Raw genomic sequence first — 12725 nt, 5'->3', positions numbered from 1 at the left:
TTTCATGGCGTATAGGCATACATTTACACACAAACACACTGGACCAACATTGTCCTTCTCGCGAGATAAATATAAATAATACGTTTTTTCATACCAGATTGACATCATTTACGTTGTCATACTAGCCAGATTAATAAGAATAAATTATATGTTCCTTGGAGAACACAGAATGATCAAGCTATTGAGTAACAGAAGATCAGAGACCATTGACAGCCATTTTACCAGTAGGTATAGTAACTTGTCATCTTTCATGTTCAACAACACACCAATCACATGTGACAACAGGAAAAACAGCAGGTCAAAAGCAAGCTTACTGTAAGGCCAGGAAGGTCTTCTATATCACTAGAAACAGAAAGACAGCATCGCTGGGTGGGCTCAAATCACCAACTTTTAAATTAACAGTCTAACGCGCCAACAAAATGCACCACAGAGACTTGTAGTTATACTGACCCTCAGCAGGCCAAAGTCTCATGGAAGCTCACGCCAAATCAGGAAGGGTCAGTTCACATCTCCACAATCTGAAAAATGTCATCCCTGGGTGGTGTCAAAGCACCAACCGTTAGATTGACAGTAAAACACGCTAACTGATTGCACGAGAGAGGCTTGTGTTGGCATTGACCCTGTTGGTGTTTCATACTGGAGAGGGAATGCAAAACAACGACGCTGGACAGAGTGGAATCAGGTGTATCAAAAAGGCAGTTTATTGGTCAAAGTTATCTTGTCCTGCCGTTTATCGTGCACGGACCTAAGGAATGTGACTCTGTGAGGAGTCAGAATAATTTGGCCCCTCAGCCAGAGTTTACAGCAGAATGTATACACAGAATAATGTAGGTGGAGTCTCGTCGTGTTGGTCTTCTGACTGGTCCTGGAGAGTTGGAGGTGGGCCTTGCTCTAGCCAGAGCGGGCCCCACTGGTGCACAGCAAAGTCCTTTGCTCTTGGCACCCAACGAGTAGGGGGGGGGGGGGGGGGGGGTAGAGTGTGAGTGTACAGTGCTTCATGAGATGTACGTGTGTCAAGGAAGCGTGGATATTGGTAATGTCTGCTTTAGACTCAGGTGTTTCCTGTCTTTGCAGGAGTGCATGCAAGGGTCAATGTCAGTGAGATAGCTTGGCACTTCTAAGCTCGTTAGTGTTGCAGGCTGCTCTTTGTAGTTACAGGGGAGTATATTTGCGTGATGGCAGCTGTGTGTCCTTTGGATAATCATGTTATTGCACGCAGGCTCTAGACTTGACTGAGGACACTGGGCCCAGAGTTATCTGAGGGCATCCGGTTTAACCAGAGCTTTGGTCTGCAAGTAACGCTTTATATTAGATTATTTATATAACAACCCTCAGCACGGCAATTTAACAGGAATAGGACGTCACATCATGGAGCACAACAAACTGAAAACGGTCATCCCTGCCAATTTCACAAATATATTATGATAAATATATATTTTAAACAACTGCATTTTCACAAATGTAATATATAATCGCCAAGCCCATTCAAAAATAATTAGGGGACTGACTCCGGAAGAATGATGAAGTGGCTAGTCACTTTCATGGCGTATAGGCATACATTTACACACAAACACACTGGACCAACATTGTCCTTCTCGCGAGATAAATATAAATAATACGTTTTTTCATACCAGATTGACATCATTTACGTTGTCATACTAGCCAGATTAATAAGAATAAATTATATGTTCCTTGGAGAACACAGAATGATCAAGCTATTGAGTAACAGAAGATCAGAGACCATTGACAGCCATTTTACCAGTAGGTATAGTAACTTGTCATCTTTCATGTTCAACAACACACTAATCACATGTTACAACAGGAAACACAGCAGGTCAAAAGCAAGCTTACTGTAAGGCCAGGAAGGTCTTCCATATCACTAGAAATAGAAAGACAGCATCCCTGGGTGGGCTCAAATCACCAACTTTGAAATTAACAGTAACGCGCCAACAAATTGTGGTTATACTGACCCTCAGCAGGCCAAAGTCTCATGGAAGCTCACGCCAAGTCAGGAAGGGTCAGTTCACATCTCCACAATCTGAAAAATGTCATCCCTGGGTGGTGTCAAAGCACCAACCTTTAGATTGACAGTCAAACACGCTAACTGATTGCACGAGAGAGGCTTGTGTTGGCATTGACCCTCAGCACGGCAATTTAACAGGAATCTCATAACAGGTAGTCACATCGACATCATGGAGCACAACAAACTGAAAACTGTCGTCCCTGGGTGGGCTTGAACCACCAACCTTTAGATTAACAGTCTAACGCACTAACCAATTGCGCCACAGAGACTTGTGGTGTATTTAATCCTGACGCTAGATCGCTGGCCATTCGTGATCTCATCCAACTGAACATGGAGTTTACGAAACAACAACACTTTGTTCCAATGGTTGTGTTAACGTGCATCGAAAGTGCAGCAACATTTTCAAGGAAGTAGCCCTGTAGTTTTCTAATGTTTGTTAGCTTTTTGAATGGCCTTAAAAGGGCAAAGATGTAGCGCAATGTTCGTCAGCGCAACATTATATTAAAAGGCATCTGGCAAGAGTAAATTCAGCCACAATCACAAATGTATTATGATAAATATATATTTTAAACAACTGCATTTTCACAAATGTAATATATAAATGCCAAGCCCATTCAAAAATAATTAGGGGACTGACTCCGGAAGAATGATGAAGTGGCTAGTCACTTTTATGGCGTATAGGCATACATTTACACACAAAAACTCTGGACCAACATTGTCCTTCTCGCAAGATAAATATAAATAATACGTTTTTTCATACCAGATTGACATCATTTACGTTGTCATACTAGCCAGATTAATAAGAATAAATTATATGTTCCTTGGAGAACACAGAATGATCAAGCTATTGAGTAACAGAAGATCAGAGACCATTGACAGCCATTTTACCAGTAGGTATAGTAACTTGTCATCTTTCATGTTCAACAACACACCAATCACATGTTACAACAGGAAACACAGCAGGTCAAAAGCAAGCTTACTGTAAGGCCAGGAAGGTCTTCCATATCACTAGAAATAGAAAGACAGCATCCCTGGGTGGGCTCAAATCACCAACTTTGAAATTAACAGTAACGCGCCAACAAATTGTGGTTATACTGACCCTCAGCAGGCCAAAGTCTCATGGAAGCTCACGCCAAGTCAGGAAGGGTCAGTTCACATCTCCACAATCTGAAAAATGTCATCCCTGGGTGGTGTCAAAGCACCAACCTTTAGATTGACAGTCAAACACGCTAACTGATTGCACGAGAGAGGCTTGTGTTGGCATTGACCCTCAGCACGGCAATTTAACAGGAATCTCATAACAGGTAGTCACATCGACATCATGGAGCACAACAAACTGAAAACTGTCGTCCCTGGGTGGGCTTGAACCACCAACCTTTAGATTAACAGTCTAACGCGCTAACCAATTGCGCCACAGAGACTTGTGGTGTATTTAATCCTGACGCTAGATCGCTGGCCATTCGTGATCTCATCCAACTGAACATGGAGTTTACGAAACAACAACACTTTGTTCCAATGGTTGTGTTAACGTGCATCGAAAGTGCAGCAACATTTTCAAGGAAGTAGCCCTGTAGTTTTCTAATGTTTGTTAGCTTTTTGAATGGCCTTAAAAGGGCAAAGATGTAGCGCAATGTTCGTCAGCGCAACATTATATTAAAAGGCATCTGGCAAGAGTAAATTCAGCCACAATCACAAATATATTATGATAAATATATATTTTAAACAACTGCATTTTCACAAATGTAATATATAATCGCCAAGCCCATTCAAAAATAATTAGGGGACTGACTCCGGAAGAATGATGAAGTGGCTAGTCACTTTTATGGCGTATAGGCATACATTTACACACAAAAACTCTGGACCAACATTGTCCTTCTCGCAAGATAAATATAAATAATACGTTTTTTCATACCAGATTGACATCATTTACGTTGTCATACTAGCCAGATTAATAAGAATAAATTATATGTTCCTTGGAGAACACAGAATGATCAAGCTATTGAGTAACAGAAGATCAGAGACCATTGACAGCCATTTTACCAGTAGGTATAGTAACTTGTCATCTTTCATGTTCAACAACACACCAATCACATGTTACAACAGGAAACACAGCAGGTCAAAAGCAAGCTTACTGTAAGGCCAGGAAGGTCTTCCATATCACTAGAAATAGAAAGACAGCATCCCTGGGTGGGCTCAAATCACCAACTTTTAAATGAACAGTCTAACGCGCCAACAAATTGCACCACAGAGACTTGTGGTTATACTGACCCTCAGCAGGCCAAAGTCTCATGGAAGCTCACGCCAAGTCAGGAAGGGGGACTTCACAATCTGAAAAATGTCATCCCTGGGTGGTGTCAAAGCACCAACCTTTAGATTGACAGTCAAACACACTAACTGATTGCACGAGAGAGGCTTGTGTTGGCATTGACCCTCAGCACGGCAATTTAACAGGAATCTCATAACAGGTACAGGGCGTCACATCGACATCATGGAGCACAACAAACTGAAAACTGTCGTCCCTGGGTGGGCTCGAACCACCAACCTTTAGATTAACAGTCTAACGCGCTAACCAATTGCGCCACAGAGACTTGTGGTGTATTTAATACTGACGCTAGATCACTAGCCATTTGTGCTCTCATCCAACTGAACATGGAGTTTACGAAACAACAACACTTTGTTCCAATGGTTGTGTTAACGTGCATCGAAAGTGCAGCAACATTTTCAAGGAAGTAGCCCTGTAGTTTTCTAATGTTTGTTAGCTGTTTGAATGGCCTTAAAAGGGCAAAGATGTAGCGCAATGTTCGTCAGCGCAACATTATATTAAAAGGCATCTGGCAGGAGTAAATTCAGCCACAATCACAAATATATTATGATAAATATATATTTTAAACAACTGCATTTTCACAAATGTAATATATAATCGCCAAGCCCATTCAAAAATAATTAGGGGACTGACTCCGGAAGAATGATGAAGTGGCTAGTCACTTTTATGGCGTATAGGCATACATTTACACACAAAAACTCTGGACCAACATTGTCCTTCTCGCGAGATAAATATAAATAATACGTTTTTTCATACCAGATTGACATCATTTACGTTGTCATACTAGCCAGATTAATAAGAATAAATGATATGTTCCTTGGAGAACACAGAATGATCAAGCTATTGAGTAACAGAAGATCAGAGACCATTGACAGCCATTTTACCAGTAGGTATAGTAACTTGTCATCTTTCATGTTCAACAACACACCAATCACATGTTACAACAGGAAACACAGCAGGTCAAAAGCAAGCTTACTGTAAGGCCAGGAAGGTCTTCCATATCACTAGAAATAGAAAGACAGCATCCCTGGGTGGGCTCAAATCACCAACTTTTAAATGAACAGTCTAACGCGCCAACAAATTGCACCACAGAGACTTGTGGTTATACTGACCCTCAGCAGGCCAAAGTCTCATGGAAGCTAACGCCAAGTCAGGAAGGGGGACTTCACAATCTGAAAAATGTCATCCCTGGGTGGTGTCAAAGCACCAACCTTTAGATTGACAGTCAAACACACTAACTGATTGCACGAGAGAGGCTTGTGTTGGCATTGACCCTCAGCACGGCAATTTAACAGGAATCTCATAACAGGTACAGGGCGTCACATCGACATCATGGAGCACAACAAACTGAAAACTGTCGTCCCTGGGTGGGCTCGAACCACCAACCTTTAGATTAACAGTCTAACGCGCTAACCAATTGCGCCACAGAGACTTGTGGTGTATTTAATACTGACGCTAGATCACTAGCCATTTGTGCTCTCATCCAACTGAACATGGAGTTTACGAAACAACAACACTTTGTTCCAATGGTTGTGTTAACGTGCATCGAAAGTGCAGCAACATTTTCAAGGAAGTAGCCCTGTAGTTTTCTAATGTTTGTTAGCTGTTTGAATGGCCTTAAAAGGGCAAAGATGTAGCGCAATGTTCGTCAGCGCAACATTATATTAAAAGGCATCTGGCAGGAGTAAATTCAGCCACAATCACAAATATATTATGATAAATATATATTTTAAACAACTGCATTTTCACAAATGTAATATATAATCGCCAAGCCCATTCAAAAATAATTAGGGGACTGACTCCGGAAGAATGATGAAGTGGCTAGTCACTTTTATGGCGTATAGGCATACATTTACACACAAAAACTCTGGACCAACATTGTCCTTCTCGCGAGATAAATATAAATAATACGTTTTTTCATACCAGATTGACATCATTTACGTTGTCATACTAGCCAGATTAATAAGAATAAATTATATGTTCCTTGGAGAACACAGAATGATCAAGCTATTGAGTAACAGAAGATCAGAGACCATTGACAGCCATTTTACCAGTAGGTATAGTAACTTGTCATCTTTCATGTTCAACAACACACCAATCACATGTTACAACAGGAAACACAGCAGGTCAAAAGCAAGCTTACTGTAAGGCCAGGAAGGTCTTCCATATCACTAGAAATAGAAAGACAGCATCCCTGGGTGGGCTCAAATCACCAACTTTTAAATGAACAGTCTAACGCGCCAACAAACTGCACCACAGAGACTTGTGGTTATACTGACCCTCAGCAGGCCAAAGTCTCATGGAAGCTCACGCCAAGTCAGGAAGGGGGACTTCACAATCTGAAAAATGTCATCCCTGGGTGGTGTCAAAGCACCAACCTTTAGATTGACAGTCAAACACTCTAACTGATTCCACGAGAGAGGCATGTGTTGGCATTGACCCTCAGCAGGACAAAGTAACTGGGAATCTCATTACAGGTCCAGGATGTCACATCCACATCATGGAGCATAACAAACTGGAAACTGTCGTCCCTGGGTGGGGTCGAACCACCAACCTTTAGATTAACAGTCTAACGCACTAACCAATTGCGCCACAGAGACTTGTGGTGTCTTTAATCCTGACACTTGATTGCTGGCCATTCGTGCTCTCATCCAACTGAACATGGAGTTTACGAAACAACAACACTTTGTTCCAATGGTTGTGTTAACGTGCATCGAAAGTGCAGCAACATTTTCAAGGAAGTAGCCCTGTAGTTTTCTAATGTTTGTTAGCTTTTTGAATGGCCTTAAAAGGGCAAAGGTGTAGCGCAATGTTCGTCAGCGCAACATTATATTAAAAGGCATCTGGCAGGAGTAAATTCAGCCACAATCACAAATATATTCTGATAAATATATATGTTAAACAACTGCATTTTCACAAATGTAATATATAATAGCCAAGCACATTCAAAAATAATTAGGGGACTGACTCCGGAAGAATGATGAAGTGGCTAGTCACTTTCATGGCGTATAGGCATACATTTACACACAAACACACTGGACCAACATTGTCCTTCTCGCGAGATAAATATAAATAATACGTTTTTTCATACCAGATTGACATCATTTACGTTGTCATACTAGCCAGATTAATAAGAATAAATTATATGTTCCTTGGAGAACACAGAATGATCAAGCTATTGAGTAACAGAAGATCAGAGACCATTGACAGCCATTTTACCAGTAGGTATAGTAACTTGTCATCTTTCATGTTCAACAACACACTAATCACATGTTACAACAGGAAACACAGCAGGTCAAAAGCAAGCTTACTGTAAGGCCAGGAAGGTCTTCCATATCACTAGAAATAGAAAGACAGCATCCCTGGGTGGGCTCAAATCACCAACTTTGAAATTAACAGTAACGCGCCAACAAATTGTGGTTATACTGACCCTCAGCAGGCCAAAGTCTCATGGAAGCTCACGCCAAGTCAGGAAGGGTCAGTTCACATCTCCACAATCTGAAAAATGTCATCCCTGGGTGGTGTCAAAGCACCAACCTTTAGATTGACAGTCAAACACGCTAACTGATTGCACGAGAGAGGCTTGTGTTGGCATTGACCCTCAGCACGGCAATTTAACAGGAATCTCATAACAGGTAGTCACATCGACATCATGGAGCACAACAAACTGAAAACTGTCGTCCCTGGGTGGGCTTGAACCACCAACCTTTAGATTAACAGTCTAACGCGCTAACCAATTGCGCCACAGAGACTTGTGGTGTATTTAATCCTGACGCTAGATCGCTGGCCATTCGTGATCTCATCCAACTGAACATGGAGTTTACGAAACAACAACACTTTGTTCCAATGGTTGTGTTAACGTGCATCGAAAGTGCAGCAACATTTTCAAGGAAGTAGCCCTGTAGTTTTCTAATGTTTGTTAGCTTTTTGAATGGCCTTAAAAGGGCAAAGATGTAGCGCAATGTTCGTCAGCGCAACATTATATTAAAAGGCATCTGGCAAGAGTAAATTCAGCCACAATCACAAATATATTATGATAAATATATATTTTAAACAACTGCATTTTCACAAATGTAATATATAATCGCCAAGCCCATTCAAAAATAATTAGGGGACTGACTCCGGAAGAATGATGAAGTGGCTAGTCACTTTTATGGCGTATAGGCATACATTTACACACAAAAACTCTGGACCAACATTGTCCTTCTCGCAAGATAAATATAAATAATACGTTTTTTCATACCAGATTGACATCATTTACGTTGTCATACTAGCCAGATTAATAAGAATAAATTATATGTTCCTTGGAGAACACAGAATGATCAAGCTATTGAGTAACAGAAGATCAGAGACCATTGACAGCCATTTTACCAGTAGGTATAGTAACTTGTCATCTTTCATGTTCAACAACACACCAATCACATGTTACAACAGGAAACACAGCAGGTCAAAAGCAAGCTTACTGTAAGGCCAGGAAGGTCTTCCATATCACTAGAAATAGAAAGACAGCATCCCTGGGTGGGCTCAAATCACCAACTTTTAAATGAACAGTCTAACGCGCCAACAAATTGCACCACAGAGACTTGTGGTTATACTGACCCTCAGCAGGCCAAAGTCTCATGGAAGCTCACGCCAAGTCAGGAAGGGGGACTTCACAATCTGAAAAATGTCATCCCTGGGTGGTGTCAAAGCACCAACCTTTAGATTGACAGTCAAACACTCTAACTGATTCCACGAGAGAGGCATGTGTTGGCATTGACCCTCAGCAGGACAAAGTAACTGGGAATCTCATTACAGGTCCAGGATGTCACATCCACATCATGGAGCATAACAAACTGGAAACTGTCGTCCCTGGGTGGGGTCGAACCACCAACCTTTAGATTAACAGTCTAACGCACTAACCAATTGCGCCACAGAGACTTGTGGTGTCTTTAATCCTGACACTTGATTGCTGGCCATTCGTGCTCTCATCCAACTGAACATGGAGTTTACGAAACAACAACACTTTGTTCCAATGGTTGTGTTAACGTGCATCGAAAGTGCAGCAACATTTTCAAGGAAGTAGCCCTGTAGTTTTCTAATGTTTGTTAGCTTTTTGAATGGCCTTTTGAATGGCCTTAAAATGTCATCCCTGGGTGGTGTCAAAGCACCAACCTTTAGATTGACAGTCAAACACTCTAACTGATTCCACGAGAGAGGCATGTGTTGGCATTGACCCTCAGCAGGACAAAGTAACTGGGAATCTCATTACAGGTCCAGGATGTCACATCCACATCATGGAGCATAACAAACTGGAAACTGTCGTCCCTGGGTGGGGTCAAACCACCAACCTTTAGATTAACAGTCTAACGCACTAACCAATTGCGCCACAGAGACTTGTGGTGTCTTTAATCCTGACACTTGATTGCTGGCCATTCGTGCTCTCATCCAACTGAACATGGAGTTTACGAAACAACAACACTTTGTTCCAATGGTTGTGTTAACGTGCATCGAAAGTGCAGCAACATTTTCAAGGAAGTAGCCCTGTAGTTTTCTAATGTTTGTTAGCTTTTTGAATGGCCTTAAAAGGGCAAAGGTGTAGCGCAATGTTCGTCAGCGCAACATTATATTAAAAGGCATCTGGCAGGAGTAAATTCAGCCACAATCACAAATATATTCTGATAAATATATATGTTAAACAACTGCATTTTCACAAATGTAATATATAATAGCCAAGCACATTCAAAAATAATTAGGGGACTGACTCCGGAAGAATGATGAAGTGGCTAGTCACTTTCATGGCGTATAGGCATACATATACACACAAACACACTGGACCAACATTGTCCTTCTCGCGAGATAAATATAAATAATATGTTTTTTCATACCAGATTGACATCATTTACGTTGTCATACTAACCAGATTAATAAGAATAAATTATATGTTCCTTGGAGAACACAGAATGATCAAGCTATTGAGTAACAGAAGATCAGAGACCATTGACAGCCATTTTACCAGTAGGTATAGTAACTTGTCATCTTTCATGTTCAACAACACACCAATCACATGTGACAACAGGAAAAACAGCAGGTCAAAAGCAAGCTTACTGTAAGGCCAGGAAGGTCTTCTATATCACTAGAAACAGAAAGACAGCATCGCTGGGTGGGCTCAAATCACCAACTTTTAAATTAACAGTCTAACGCGCCAACAAAATGCACCACAGAGACTTGTAGTTATACTGACCCTCAGCAGGCCAAAGTCTCATGGAAGCTCACGCCAAATCAGGAAGGGTCAGTTCACATCTCCACAATCTGAAAAATGTCATCCCTGGGTGGTGTCAAAGCACCAACCGTTAGATTGACAGTAAAACACGCTAACTGATTGCACGAGAGAGGCTTGTGTTGGCATTGACCCTGTTGGTGTTTCATACTGGAGAGGGAATGCAAAACAACGACGCTGGACAGAGTGGAATCAGGTGTATCAAAAAGGCAGTTTATTGGTCAAAGTTATCTTGTCCTGCCGTTTATCGTGCACGGACCTAAGGAATGTGACTCTGTGAGGAGTCAGAATAATTTGGCCCCTCAGCCAGAGTTTACAGCAGAATGTATACACAGAATAATGTAGGTGGAGTCTCGTCGTGTTGGTCTTCTGACTGGTCCTGGAGAGTTGGAGGTGGGCCTTGCTCTAGCCAGAGCGGGCCCCACTGGTGCACAGCAAAGTCCTTTGCTCTTGGCACCCAACGAGTAGGGGGGGGGGGGGGGGGGGGGTAGAGTGTGAGTGTACAGTGCTTCATGAGATGTACGTGTGTCAAGGAAGCGTGGATATTGGTAATGTCTGCTTTAGACTCAGGTGTTTCCTGTCTTTGCAGGAGTGCATGCAAGGGTCAATGTCAGTGAGATAGCTTGGCACTTCTAAGCTCGTTAGTGTTGCAGGCTGCTCTTTGTAGTTACAGGGGAGTATATTTGCGTGATGGCAGCTGTGTGTCCTTTGGATAATCATGTTATTGCACGCAGGCTCTAGACTTGACTGAGGACACTGGGCCCAGAGTTATCTGAGGGCATCCGGTTTAACCAGAGCTTTGGTCTGCTAGTAACGCTTTATATTAGATTATTTATATAACAACCCTCAGCACGGCAATTTAACAGGAATAGGACGTCACATCATGGAGCACAACAAACTGAAAACGGTCATCCCTGCCAATTTCACAAATATATTATGATAAATATATATTTTAAACAACTGCATTTTCACAAATGTAATATATAATCGCCAAGCCCATTCAAAAATAATTAGGGGACTGACTCCGGAAGAATGATGAAGTGGCTAGTCACTTTCATGGCGTATAGGCATACATTTACACACAAACACACTGGACCAACATTGTCCTTCTCGCGAGATAAATATAAATAATACGTTTTTTCATACCAGATTGACATCATTTACGTTGTCATACTAGCCAGATTAATAAGAATAAATTATATGTTCCTTGGAGAACACAGAATGATCAAGCTATTGAGTAACAGAAGATCAGAGACCATTGACAGCCATTTTACCAGTAGGTATAGTAACTTGTCATCTTTCATGTTCAACAACACACCAATCACATGTGACAACAGGAAAAACAGCAGGTCAAAAGCAAGCTTACTGTAAGGCCAGGAAGGTCTTCTATATCACTAGAAACAGAAAGACAGCATCGCTGGGTGGGCTCAAATCACCAACTTTTAAATTAACAGTCTAACGCGCCAACAAAATGCACCACAGAGACTTGTAGTTATACTGACCCTCAGCAGGCCAAAGTCTCATGGAAGCTCACGCCAAATCAGGAAGGGTCAGTTCACATCTCCACAATCTGAAAAATGTCATCCCTGGGTGGTGTCAAAGCACCAACCGTTAGATTGACAGTAAAACACGCTAACTGATTGCACGAGAGAGGCTTGTGTTGGCATTGACCCTGTTGGTGTTTCATACTGGAGAGGGAATGCAAAACAACGACGCTGGACAGAGTGGAATCAGGTGTATCAAAAAGGCAGTTTATTGGTCAAAGTTATCTTGTCCTGCCGTTTATCGTGCACGGACCTAAGGAATGTGACTCTGTGAGGAGTCAGAATAATTTGGCCCCTCAGCCAGAGTTTACAGCAGAATGTATACACAGAATAATGTAGGTGGAGTCTCGTCGTGTTGGTCTTCTGACTGGTCCTGGAGAGTTGGAGGTGGGCCTTGCTCTAGCCAGAGCGGGCCCCACTGGTGCACAGCAAAGTCCTTTGCTCTTGGCACCCAACGAGTAGGGGGGGGGGGGGGGGGGGGGTAGAGTGTGAGTGTACAGTGCTTCATGAGATGTACGTGTGTCAAGGAAGCGTGGATATTGGTAATGTCTGCTTTAGACTCAGGTGTTTCCTGTC

At 42.0% G+C, this 12725-nt stretch overlaps 4 non-coding genes across 4 annotated transcripts; all 4 read right to left on the bottom strand.

Annotated features, from left to right (window-relative positions):
* Nucleotides 1–3370: 3370 nt before the first annotated feature.
* Nucleotides 3371–3444, bottom strand: trnan-guu (transfer RNA asparagine (anticodon GUU)). The gene has a single exon. It is a non-coding gene; the product is annotated as a tRNA-Asn (tRNA).
* A 1093-nt stretch (nucleotides 3445–4537) lies between these two features.
* Nucleotides 4538–4611, bottom strand: trnan-guu (transfer RNA asparagine (anticodon GUU)). The gene has a single exon. It is a non-coding gene; the product is annotated as a tRNA-Asn (tRNA).
* Nucleotides 4612–5704: 1093 nt separating this feature from the next.
* On the bottom strand, nucleotides 5705–5778 carry trnan-guu (transfer RNA asparagine (anticodon GUU)). The gene has a single exon. It is a non-coding gene; the product is annotated as a tRNA-Asn (tRNA).
* Nucleotides 5779–8024: 2246 nt separating this feature from the next.
* Nucleotides 8025–8098, bottom strand: trnan-guu (transfer RNA asparagine (anticodon GUU)). Its single transcript has one exon. It is a non-coding gene; the product is annotated as a tRNA-Asn (tRNA).
* Nucleotides 8099–12725: the final 4627 nt, after the last annotated feature.

This window comes from Oncorhynchus mykiss, chromosome 21 (assembly GCF_057628025.1).
Source record: "Oncorhynchus mykiss isolate SJ-2025 chromosome 21, ASM5762802v1, whole genome shotgun sequence".
NCBI classification, from domain to species: Eukaryota; Metazoa; Chordata; class Actinopteri; order Salmoniformes; family Salmonidae; genus Oncorhynchus; species Oncorhynchus mykiss.
Note: the sequence above shows the minus strand (reverse complement) of the source record. Positions and strands in the feature narration are given on the sequence as shown.